The sequence below is a fragment of the Raphanus sativus genome, chromosome 4, assembly GCF_000801105.2.
Source record: "Raphanus sativus cultivar WK10039 chromosome 4, ASM80110v3, whole genome shotgun sequence".
Lineage (NCBI taxonomy): Eukaryota > Viridiplantae > Streptophyta > Magnoliopsida > Brassicales > Brassicaceae > Raphanus > Raphanus sativus.
Window position 1 is genome coordinate 3,360,514 of NC_079514.1, and position 12,056 is coordinate 3,372,569.

Sequence of the window (12,056 nt, forward strand, 5' to 3'; positions counted from 1 at the left end):
CTTCTATTTTTATATAATACGGAATATATCATAGAATCTATAAAAAAGTTATTATAAAGAATTTTTTATTTTCTTTTTTATAATAAGTTTTAGTTAAATTTACTTATAATAATATTATATTACTAATTTCGAAATATATTAATGTGTTATTTATGAAAAAATATTTAAATTTTAAACTAAGATTTTATTAGATTCTTTCTCAGCAGATTTTATTATAATTAAAAAAATCAAATTTATAGTTGGTTTATTGTTAATACAAATAATCAAATATGTCATATTGACTAATTCTTTAAGTGGTCCTACTATGACTTGTTAATAGTAGATAAAAATAGAACCCTAAATTAATAGATTAGATGATTGCGATTAGTGACCAGAAGTAACAGAGGAATGTGAGGTTAGTGCACACGTCTGAGATGCCGAGCGTGTGTGGAATCATATGATATGTACTTTTTCCTTATCAAAAGCCTATATATGGTGGCCGAATAAAAAGGAGCTCTATGTAAATGTTTTCATATATAGGCTTGGGAACGGATCTAATAGTAGCATATTTTCAGTATTCGATGATTTGCTTCGTATTTTATGGATATCTGATTTTCTGATCTACTTTGCTTTGCAAAAATATGAATATCCGATTTTTTTTATATTTATATTTACGGATATTTACGAATACATCATCTATTTTGTTCAATACAAGTAAATATAGAAAAACATAATACCAATTACTTTTAACGCCTCGATCGCCCAGAGTTAATGGGCTAGGCCTGGGTATTCGGATCCTTGGATCGGATTCGGGTCAGATTATTTCGGATTCGGGTCTTAGGACCCGATATTGTAATTTGAAATTTTCGGTTCTGGGTCGGTTCAGGTTGTTTCTGGTCTGGGTCGGTTGGGTTTAAGATCTAGGAACCGGTAATATCCGATATTTTTTGGTTCTTAACAATTTCGGGTCGGTTTTCAGGTTTCCGGGTCCAATTTAAGGTAAAATTCATCAATTTTGGGTCGGTTTTATTTTCTTCGAGTCGGGTTTACCTATTTTCGGAAAAGGTAAGTCAACTTTGGTGACATAGATAGTCAACTCAGTTCTCTTAAACATTTTTTATATATCACAACTCGGGATGTTACACGTATTCTGTAGAAAATTCAAGAAATATCAACCGTCAGTCAAAACTATTGTGCGATTTCAAAACTAATCAAGACATGCACTCCTAATAAGTACTATTAAATCGTAACAAAATTAAATTAGCTAAAGCTTTGAGTTTTTTATTTAATATAATCCTTGTGTTTATTTACTCATTTCATATCACTTTAAGTGGTTTTTTTAAGAATATTTTTTGTTTCAATTTAAGTGATGTTTTCAAATTTTCATGTAAAAATTAAATGTAATTTGATGTTTTTGACCATTTGTATTTGTAATATAAATTTTTATTGGTCGAATTAGTTGTAATTATTGATGTGTTTAGATAAACGAGAAAAATTGAATAAAAATCTATAATTTCTTAATCGATGCGTTAAAAATTTAAAATCCACTTTTGTGATACAGAGAAAGTATTTACCATTTGAATTGAAACTTTTGATACCCAAAATTAATGATTTGCAGGTGCGTTAACATCTTCGTTTGGGTTTGGGTTAAACACAAACACGACTAGTAGGGTTTCCTAGAACAGTTAATTATTATTTTTTCACAAATAACACCAGTTAATTATTAGGGAAATTATGCCTAATATATAAAAAAACACAAATTCACAAACTAAACAAAATCACCCTCTTTCTCCTTATTTCTTTTCCTATCTCTCTCTCCCTTCTTACTAAAAAAATAATTTCCCGTTAGTTTTTTTACAAGAACCTTCGTAAAAAAAATTGTGGTTGTATAAATAGATAACTCCTAGCTGATACAATTGCGAATTAGTATAAAACATAATGATATTTTTGCTGGTTGGATTGGATTCGTGTGGACGATGAGCTGTGTGTACAATAGGAAGTAGCTGGCTACTTGCGTGTATTAGCAAATTCAGTTCTTGATATCTTTTTCACTATTTACTTTAAACGTAAAACCCATGCATCACGTGCTTTGTGACTCGATATTGTTCTTCTTTTCTACCAATTTGGTCTATCACTTTTTCATGTTAAACTGAAATCATGATGTACTTATTTTCTTTGTAAATTATAATACAGAGACTCATTGTTCGCAGAAACAAAATACAGTGAGAACATATATATTTAACCAGCATTAACTGTGAAAAAGAAAAGAAAAATAACATAACCAAACAATACAAACCAATGAAAAAATATTTAATTTCTATTTCTTTTTGAACATTTAAATATGTAATATCGTATGCAGATAAACGTTAAGTTCAAATGTTTATGCGTGTTGCTTATATGGAAAAGCAACTTTGCGACCAACCATGCACATGTTGTTAAATGCTTCTACTTTTCAGAAGTACAATTCTTTAACTGATCTGTCAAGTTTCAACTGAAATTATACTATTAAATAATAATTATTTCGTTATTAACGAAAGAACTTCGAATATTTTAAGTTGCCTTATGATTATTCCTTTCTTATCTCTTATATTCTCAGTATAAAAATAGTTCTACCTTTTTTAAATCTGTCTTTCTTTTCCAGATTTGGAAAACTTCTGTTCGAATGGTCGAGACAAAAATGGTGTTAAGTCGAGTCATTGTCCAATATCTTTTTAGTATGCATCACCGACCTAACTAATTATTCATTAATTTGCTCCTTTCTGTAAACAAGATTATAATCAATTCAAATACCTCTTACCCTCTTGTGTAGGTAACTATCAAGACATATAGTTGGTTTGTCACACATGGAAGGTCTTGCCTCTTATGCTTTGAAGTCAATTAAAGAAAAAAATCAATTTACTCGAATAAGGAGTATAAAAATCAAGTGATTTAAATCAATTGGCTTCATTTAGTTGATCGAAGTACAATCCAAACTATTTGTTGTGCATGACTGATCACTTTAGCGTTCATGTGGAAGATGCAGATTTCGGGTTAGCATGTGCTATATATAAAGGATCTAAAAGCACAACGAAAGTACATATGAACTTAATTGAAGCCATTTATATACACTTATATTGTACATACATAAACAGACCGGATGTATGTACATATACATTTATATATTATATACTCCCATAAAATCATATATAAAATCTTGTGAATAGTGATGTTCCATCTGCACAATGTTTTGTAAAGTATGGAATAAGATAGGTATATGATCTTGAGGTGAATTGTATTTTATGTTATCTCTTAAAGACTAGAAGTGTCTTAAAATGGAATAATGGGCACATGCATAAGTTGTCATAAGTTGTGGAGATCGGAAGAGATCAACTGCATACTTCTTCATCTTTTTAATTCTTATAATATATACAAATCATACGTTACTGCTTGTTGGAAAATTTAACCTGTAAAGTGACACAAATATCGTGTTTCTGTGTGTATATCCGCTAATATACGTGGTGGTGAGTCAAAGAGAAGGACTTAAACCAAATAATATATTTTACTATTGAATAACAGTAGTCTAAATATTGTTACCAAAAAAAACAGTAGTCCAAATAGGAGATGATTTTGATGACTATAAAGTCTAGGCGGTGATCGTAAATCAAATAAGGATAAGGATCAACTCGATTTTATAAGAATTTCCATGGACATCAAAATAAAATATTGATTAGTTTCCACTTGTTTCTTAACAACTGTAGTAAGAGAATGATTAATGGAGGTTCTTAGAAATTGAAGTCTAATTAGCATAATTTAAAAACTAATTTTTTTTTTTTTAGTTAAAGTTAAAAGACTTTTCTTATACTAAACTAAAAATTCTACTCTAAAAATCCTGTAATAAACATGTCCTAAGAGTTCTCAACTCCTGTTTACAACTAGCTATAGTACCTTTCCCTTTCTACTATCAAGAGAAAAAGAAAAAGAAAAAGCTAACCACAAAAGACACTGTTTATCACTATTTTCGTAACTCACCATTGCCAAAAAGTATTTATTCTTAATATGCTATTTTCCAAAAAGCAAAAACTTTGTTTTTCCGGGAATCATGAAATCGTAGTATGATTAAAGTCAAACATTTTGGTACATGTATCTACGATATCGATCGTTTATTATTGATTGGCAGAATTCCTCTTGATAAAAAATTTTATATCACAGAATCGTCTACTAGTTGGAAATATATATTTGTTCATTTTTTCTTTCAAGTTTCAACTATAAGCTCATTACACATTCTCTCATTCATGATGATAATCAAACACCAATCCACGTACAGCTAACGCTAACGTACCTTCCGCACATCTTCACTCGATCGATAGGCTCCATCCCGATAGAGGATGCATTAATTTTCTAGAGTTCCGAAATATTTGTTTACTAGTCATATAATCACCACATAATTATTTTCATGTTTTGGTTCCTTTGAGATATCACATTGTTTTCTAATAAATTACATATCTTTTCACCAGTCTAACCCAAAAATATTTAACTAATTATCTTAAATCTTTTAACATATACTACAAATGAAAACCCGAGTACCACACAAATATTTTCTTCCTTTTTGACATTTGCAGACTAAACAAACTCTGAAGACCTAAATCACATTAAAACCTAGATTGCATCGTTAATAACTGACATGTAGTTGGTTATAAATCACAAAGCTAGTTACTGCACTAATGAATAATACCAGTTGTGAAAGTTTTATGATAATATATTATCACTGATTACGACGATCACGTGATCTCCATCTTCGTAATCTCTCAACAGGAATATGATGTTTACCTGCATCTTTATGTAGCTTAGACTAATAGAACTCCTCCCACATTGTCATGTCTCTTTCAAACCAACTGAAAAAAATCTATGATTTTAACCCAATATATATTGTTTAATATACAAGTCAGTGTATATGTAATAGTGCCATATAAATTAAAAAGGTATATAAACGTCTTAGCTCCCTTTTTCGAAGGAATTTAATATAAAATAATCGAATAATATTAGCTGTCATATAAAATACTCTCTCCGTTTCGAATTATATGTCGTTTTAGAGCAAAATTTTAGTTTTAAAATAAGTGTCGTTTTATGATTTCAATGCAAAATTTATTGAATTTTTATTTTAAGTTATTTTTTTATTGGTTGAAATCTGGTTAGGTGTATTGGTAATGATGTTTTTATCTAATAAATATACAAACTTAAATGTTATATTAATCTGTGTATCGAAGTCTAAAACGACAAACAAAATGAAACGGAGGGAGTATTAGATTTCCAAATTATATCTTCTAGTTTTTCAAGAAATCGACAAATGATAAAATCGCAAAAAGTTAGCTTGAGTTATACGCAAAACGAATACACGTTTCTATATTTTATCTATATAGCAAGAAATTTAGCCATCTAAAATAAAATCTAGAAGAAGTTCCTCATGCCTTTCTAACTGTTAACTAGACATAGTGGAGAAACTAATTAAGCCTTTGAGAGTCAGATGAAAATATCCAAGCAGCACTTGACAAACTAGATGTAATGATAAGTTGATAATATAAACATATAATGTATGAATGACATCATCTGAAGAGAAAAAAAATAAGGAAAAGGAAACCGTAATGATGTAAATACAGTAATTGAAAGATACTTAAACCCAAAATACATCGATATTTATGAACAATGCTCCATGGAGGACCCGCAAGAGAAGAGAAGAGAAGAGAGACGTACAAAAGGGATTATAACCGTAGGATCTCGTACAAATCTACAAGATCGTACCGCCATGAGGAGAGGGAAGACCATGTGAGGAATCCAAAGTGGGGCTAGAGGATTGAAACGGCGCCGTACAGAGGGACTGAAACGGAGAGAGGACTTTCCTCCGTAATAGAAACACACAGTCTCTCTGAGTGTGTGTGGTCCAGTGCTGACACAATTAGTCACTTGTCAGTTCACAGTCGCAGTTGTCAGAATTAAGCAAAAGCTCCGTTTATCGCTAAACCATTCTTAAATTTTTGTTTTTCTTCTCATTAATGGCGAAACTTTAACGCGAATTAGGTCAAGGTAAATATTTACAAAGCACTGCTTGAATTTCTCGTCTTACTAGATGACAAATTTCACAATCTTTGAAAAGGAAGAAATGAAAATTTCTTCAACAAATAATATTCATATTTTTATCAAAAGTAAATAAATAATTTTTCTTATTTTTTTGTATTTTTCTAGGAGTTTCGGATAGGAGATATAAATGGACAACTTTCATCAATGAATGATTTTTATCGGTTGTGCTAATTAGTGATAGCACTATTTTTTTTGTAAACTAAATTAGTGATAGCACTAATGCATCCATTTTTATGCATGAAATGTTTTATCATCATCTTTTTATAATTTGTATATTACTTAAAGATTTTTAACATTTATTTATTGAAGAATAAATCAGTAGTCACTAGTCTAAGTGTTGAATCTAATATGGCAATTTTGATTTTACGGTAAATTTCTGTTTACAGCTCATTAAAGAACTTTCAAAATGTCATTTTATTTACTTGCAGTCTACAAAAACAACGAATACGCATAATGTAGTTTCGTGGTCTTGATGTATTTTACAAGTTTGACTAAAATTTTATAGGCAAAAGTTGTGTTATGCATCAATGCTATTGCTAGTTCGAATCTCGTTTGGGTGATGTATAAATTACATATTGATTCCGGTGAAAACAAATCATAGACCTAGACTTTTCAGAATTTCTTTCAAAGTAAGAAAAAGTAAATAATGGATTTTGTAAAATAATAGGACAAATCAAAATTTAAAATGTACAGTAGACAAATCCGAAAACACTGCTCTTGAAGATATGAATGTTTGAATTATGGGTCGGTCCATTGATTTAGTCACTATAGTCTAAGGAGCCAGCCTCATGACTCATATAGTCAAATCATTTGGAAAGAAAAATTAAAGACAAAACATCTACAAGAATTTTTTTTGAAAGGATAAATGTAGAATAAAATTGCTTGAAAGAGAGGGCACATGTCCCCTTTTAGCCTTCTGTTCTTGAAAGGGAAGCCAAAATAGCCTTACTACTGTATTTTATTTAGCCACTTCTCTTATTTGGGACCTCCCTTCATATAAGTAATTTTTGTGTATTTTATGTCAATTCCTGTATTTATTTATTTTTTGTAGCAGAATTCCTGTATATCTTTCTCATTTAATTAGTTGATATATTTTTTTTTCTTTTAAAGAGAGAAGAAAATAAGAATTTCTAGATTCCAGCTGTGAATTTAACCCTTTCTCGATCGAAAGTCCATTTTGGCGTTTGTTCTGTGACTATCCTCTTCCTACGTCACCGTTTCATGTCCATGCAAAATAGTTTGAAGTCATTTATCCCAGTTCATTGATTACATCTACCTTCTACAGTTTTTTTTTTTTTTTTTTTGTAACTGACCTTCTACAGTTCTACTTATACATATATACACATATGTAAAATATAAAACCATTTTATGTTTTCAGTGAATAGAAAATACAAACATATATTCACTTGTATCATCAGGCCAAATGGCCAATTCTACGAACAAAACTTGTTTTTTGTAACAAGGGTTGATTCTGCAAAAAAAACCTTTCATATTTATCAATATTTATTACATAAAAGTTCTACGAACAAACTTCGATGTGATAAATATGAAATTACATTGAAATCACATTGTTCGCATAATGTACGATTAGAAGCTTATTGATAGTTTATTTTGACTAAACATGCTTGTGTGTAATTGGACTGACATATATTACACATATTTAATAAAAGAACACCTCCATCATAAGTTTGTTTAGTTGGCTTTTATGTAATTATCTTTTGGTGCAGATAATGTTAAGCATCCAGATTATAATATATATATATATATATATATATTTATTAACCAGTTTAAATTAATGAATGCTGGTTAAAATAAAATTATTATATATATTTATTTATTTATCACTGAACATACTTATATGTTGTAACAGTCACTAAGACAAAAAAAAATTTGGCAGTCATTAGGACTTGAAAACACAGACTTAATTAAGAAAAACTAAGTTTTGTTGGTAGTAAAACAAGTATTTACGTACACGGAATCCATTTTAAGTTTTTGAAAAGAACACACTAACTACTAATTAGCATCTTTGGTTGTTAAAAAACGTTTATTTTCATAAAGAGGTTTATTAGATAATAAAGAATCTGATTGTAATAATCTTTAATTTGGAATTTCCTTATTATTGGTGTTGTTGTTACTGATGCGGCATTATTAATTGATTTTGACGATTGTCTACATCATAATGAATAGATATGAAAAAATGGGGAAACAATATATATGGTTAATTTGTAGTAGTATAAGCCACACTTTCGACATTAATTCTTGATCAAGAGATTGGTGGAATGTTATCTTCTTTCAAATAAATATCCCCTACCAAAAAGTATATACGATAATGCATGACCAATAATGATGAATTACGTATTGGCCCATAGAATGGTCGAATCCAATATTTCACAAATACTCGGATTTGCAACCGGATTCAATCATATAACACTCATCCGTTCCAATACTATACCACTATTGCGTTGACAAGTTTACTATAAGTAGTCTTCAGTGTGATTTGATCAAAAAAAAAAGTCTTCAGTGTGATATTATATTTGAATTTAAAGCCATTTTAATATATAACACTATTTCGGTTGCATCACCCAAATTTGATTACTTACATGGTATTATATAATCTATGCATCAAATATTATTTCATTCTACATTTTAAAAAAATAATTCATTCTAATATTCAATGGAGAATATATATTATATTAAAAGACAGTGTATATATTTGTGCATATATAAGAGATTTACTACAAATTGAATTATTTTTTTAAACAATTATTTGAACGTTTCGAATGGAATTGAGAGTGTAGAATATTTTTCAAAATTCCAGAGGCTTAGTTAGTAGGTTGAGGCCCCCCTCTAATCGTGAATGCTCACAAAGCCACAAGAGCCTTACACTGATTTATCTCTTTGGTTCAAATCTTATCGACAGAAAACATTTAGAACCCACAAATGATTGTACAAATTACATCCAAACCAATATGTATATACCATATATAGACAGTTTGTGATCACAGCAAAAATGTATCTAGATATGACAGAAGAGCTTTACATTTCTTTTCACTTGAAACTTGAAAGGCTAATTAAGACCACAAAAATTTAGATGTGCATACAATTTCACATGACATATACCATACTTGCACAACCTGATTTCATGCTTCTAGTTACTATTTACCCTACATAAGCTATCATAATAATTTATGTACAATGGCAACCCCCAACTGCATCAGTATAAAATAACATCCTTTCAAGCGTCAGCGTTACTCTAATATGTAGATACATTTATGAAAGAAAATGTTAATTAAGTATATTGGTTGGAAGGTTATTTAGCCAAAGAGAAGCCATTAATTGTGAATACATATGTTTCTAATTAAATTTACAAACTATTACGAAATACTCCATCTGTCTAACAATTTACACACATATTAAAAAATAATAATTGTATTTTTTATCTTTGATTTTTAATTTTCTTTTTAAGTTCTGTTTGCTTTCCAATAAAATTATATCACTCATATTTTTAAATATTGATTTATTTTTAAGTTATAATACAAAATTCATTAATTAAAATATATAACATCAGTGTTTCTAATACTACAAAACAAAAGCTAAAAACATCAATTTTTCGTACAGGGAGAAAAAAAAATCCGAGATTTAAGTCTGTTTAACCTAATTTGTTCATCGGCTAGAGACAACACATGAACAACGGTTAAATTAATTGTAACCATGATTTTCAGGCTTTAGTTAAATATAGTCAAACTAAGCATTAGTGTTAGCATTAGGTCTTGAACTATCAAAAATTAAGGTATAATTAAATCCGTCGTTTGAGTTTGATAAAATATAAATATATTGCGATTCACTAAATCCGTACAAATATTATTCATTTCAAATTTTCCGTTCAGTTTTGGTTTAGTTCATATGACACATTTTGGTTTTATTTTGATTTTATTTTTATTTTTTTCTACAAAAAAACAGAAATATGTGTCATTATTTAGATATATTAAAACTATTTCATGGTGGTTCAATAGTTGTTAAGATTTTCCATGTGATCTAAACTATAATTCGAGTAATATACAGTTAAAGAATTTATGTAGCCAAAATAATGCAATAGACACAAGAATTTTATAGGTTTTGAGTGTTTAGCCTAGGTTTTTGGCTGATATGACAAAAATATATTTTTCTCAAATACTACTACATACATTCAAGAATTTTAGAACGATACTAGATTTCAATATGAAATTAAGTCTAAAATGACATTTTATGAACCGGAAAGAACAGGTTGAAGATTTTTTTTTTAGTATCGGTAAATATATACTCAAACGATTTTTCTGTGTCACATGGTCACTTGAACAAGATTCTATATTTTCACGTGTAATAACTTGCACGATAAACCCAATTAAATGTTTTATTTTACGTTACGATGAACTGCCAATAAATGGAAGATGAATAGCAAGTAATACATGATAATCTGTGTTCTCTAATATATATATATATATATTTAATCGTGGAGATCCGATGATCGAGGTCAACCGATTAATCCCACGAAATATACAGTATTTTACGTATTTTTGCGATTTAATGATAGTCCAAATGACCAACACGAATCAAACTCAAATGACTTCTCTTAGTAAAGCCGAAATTCCTTTAAATAATTATTTCTTGGCCAACGCGAGTTGGTTTTTCTATTATGATATTATCCTGGTTATATACCAAATGAATTTAATCACATATATATAATATGACTATCTCGATCAATACATTGTAATTTCTACATGTAAATATCATGGAGTTTAGTACATGATTTGACCATGTATTAGCACACGTTTTGACATTATAACAACTCACATGTTTTTTTTAACAGCTCACATGTTGAAATTTTAAGTTCGGATTATAACACGATTATAAACTGCTTTTTAGTTCTAATAATTGCTAATCTATTAAACTCCATACCGTTCATAATGTTACAGGAGGACCATAAATTAAAGATGATGTATTTGATACGTGTATTCTATATATAGCTAATACGTATGGAATACATTATCTTTATTTTTTTTTTTTTTTTTTTTTTTTTAGTTCTAAATCTTTATTCGATAAAGCGGTTACATTTTTGCTATGACCAAAGTCATACAGTTTCTACAAACGAGTTGGAAATAAGATGATTCAAATGAACCATAAATAAGTGGTGCAAACATTTTTAGCTGACTTTTATAGATGACTGGAACTCATCTACATGTGTCTTCCTCTGTTTCCACGTCCTCTGTTTCCTCGCCCTCGAGCAGTAGATAGCTGCCACTCTTTTGCTTTTTCTGAAAGTTTGACCGGTCTTTCTCGAAGGATGCGTTTCCCTGATGGTGTTAAAAGATCAATTGGATCATCAGGCTCCAATTGAACTTCATCTTCTCCATCGTAAAAAACCAATGAGGCAAATTTATTTGACCCTAAGTCAATCTCATGTATTCTGCTACTCTCTTCTAGTACCTTTGTTGAAATCTGATTTGTTGAAGATGGGGCAGTCTCCATAGCTGGAGATACAATTGTTTCATTCACATATACCATTTTTGGAGATGGGGCACTCTCCGCAGCCGGAGGATCAGTTGCTTCATTCACATATACCACTGTTGGAGGCACATACATGTTCTCAAGGGCAGAAACCGCAGCTAGAGAAGCTAAATCACATGTAACCTGATCAGGAATCTGAGATAAATCATCCTTATTTGAGGCAGGCTTTGTCAAACCTATGTGGCTTCCATTGCTTTGCTTTTCATAATGTGATGATGTAGTTATTTCTTCTTGCAGCGGTACCCTAACATGTCCATGTCCTTGCAATGAGCTTGGATCGTCAGTTGGAACCTGTTGAGTTTCCTTGTCATGCGTTGCAGCATCAACAGATGTTGCAAATACATTGGCAACTGATGCAGAATTGTTCCCTGTAGCTGATGTGTTTGCCTTTGGAATAGATAAACACCTCTTTTGTTTGTGGC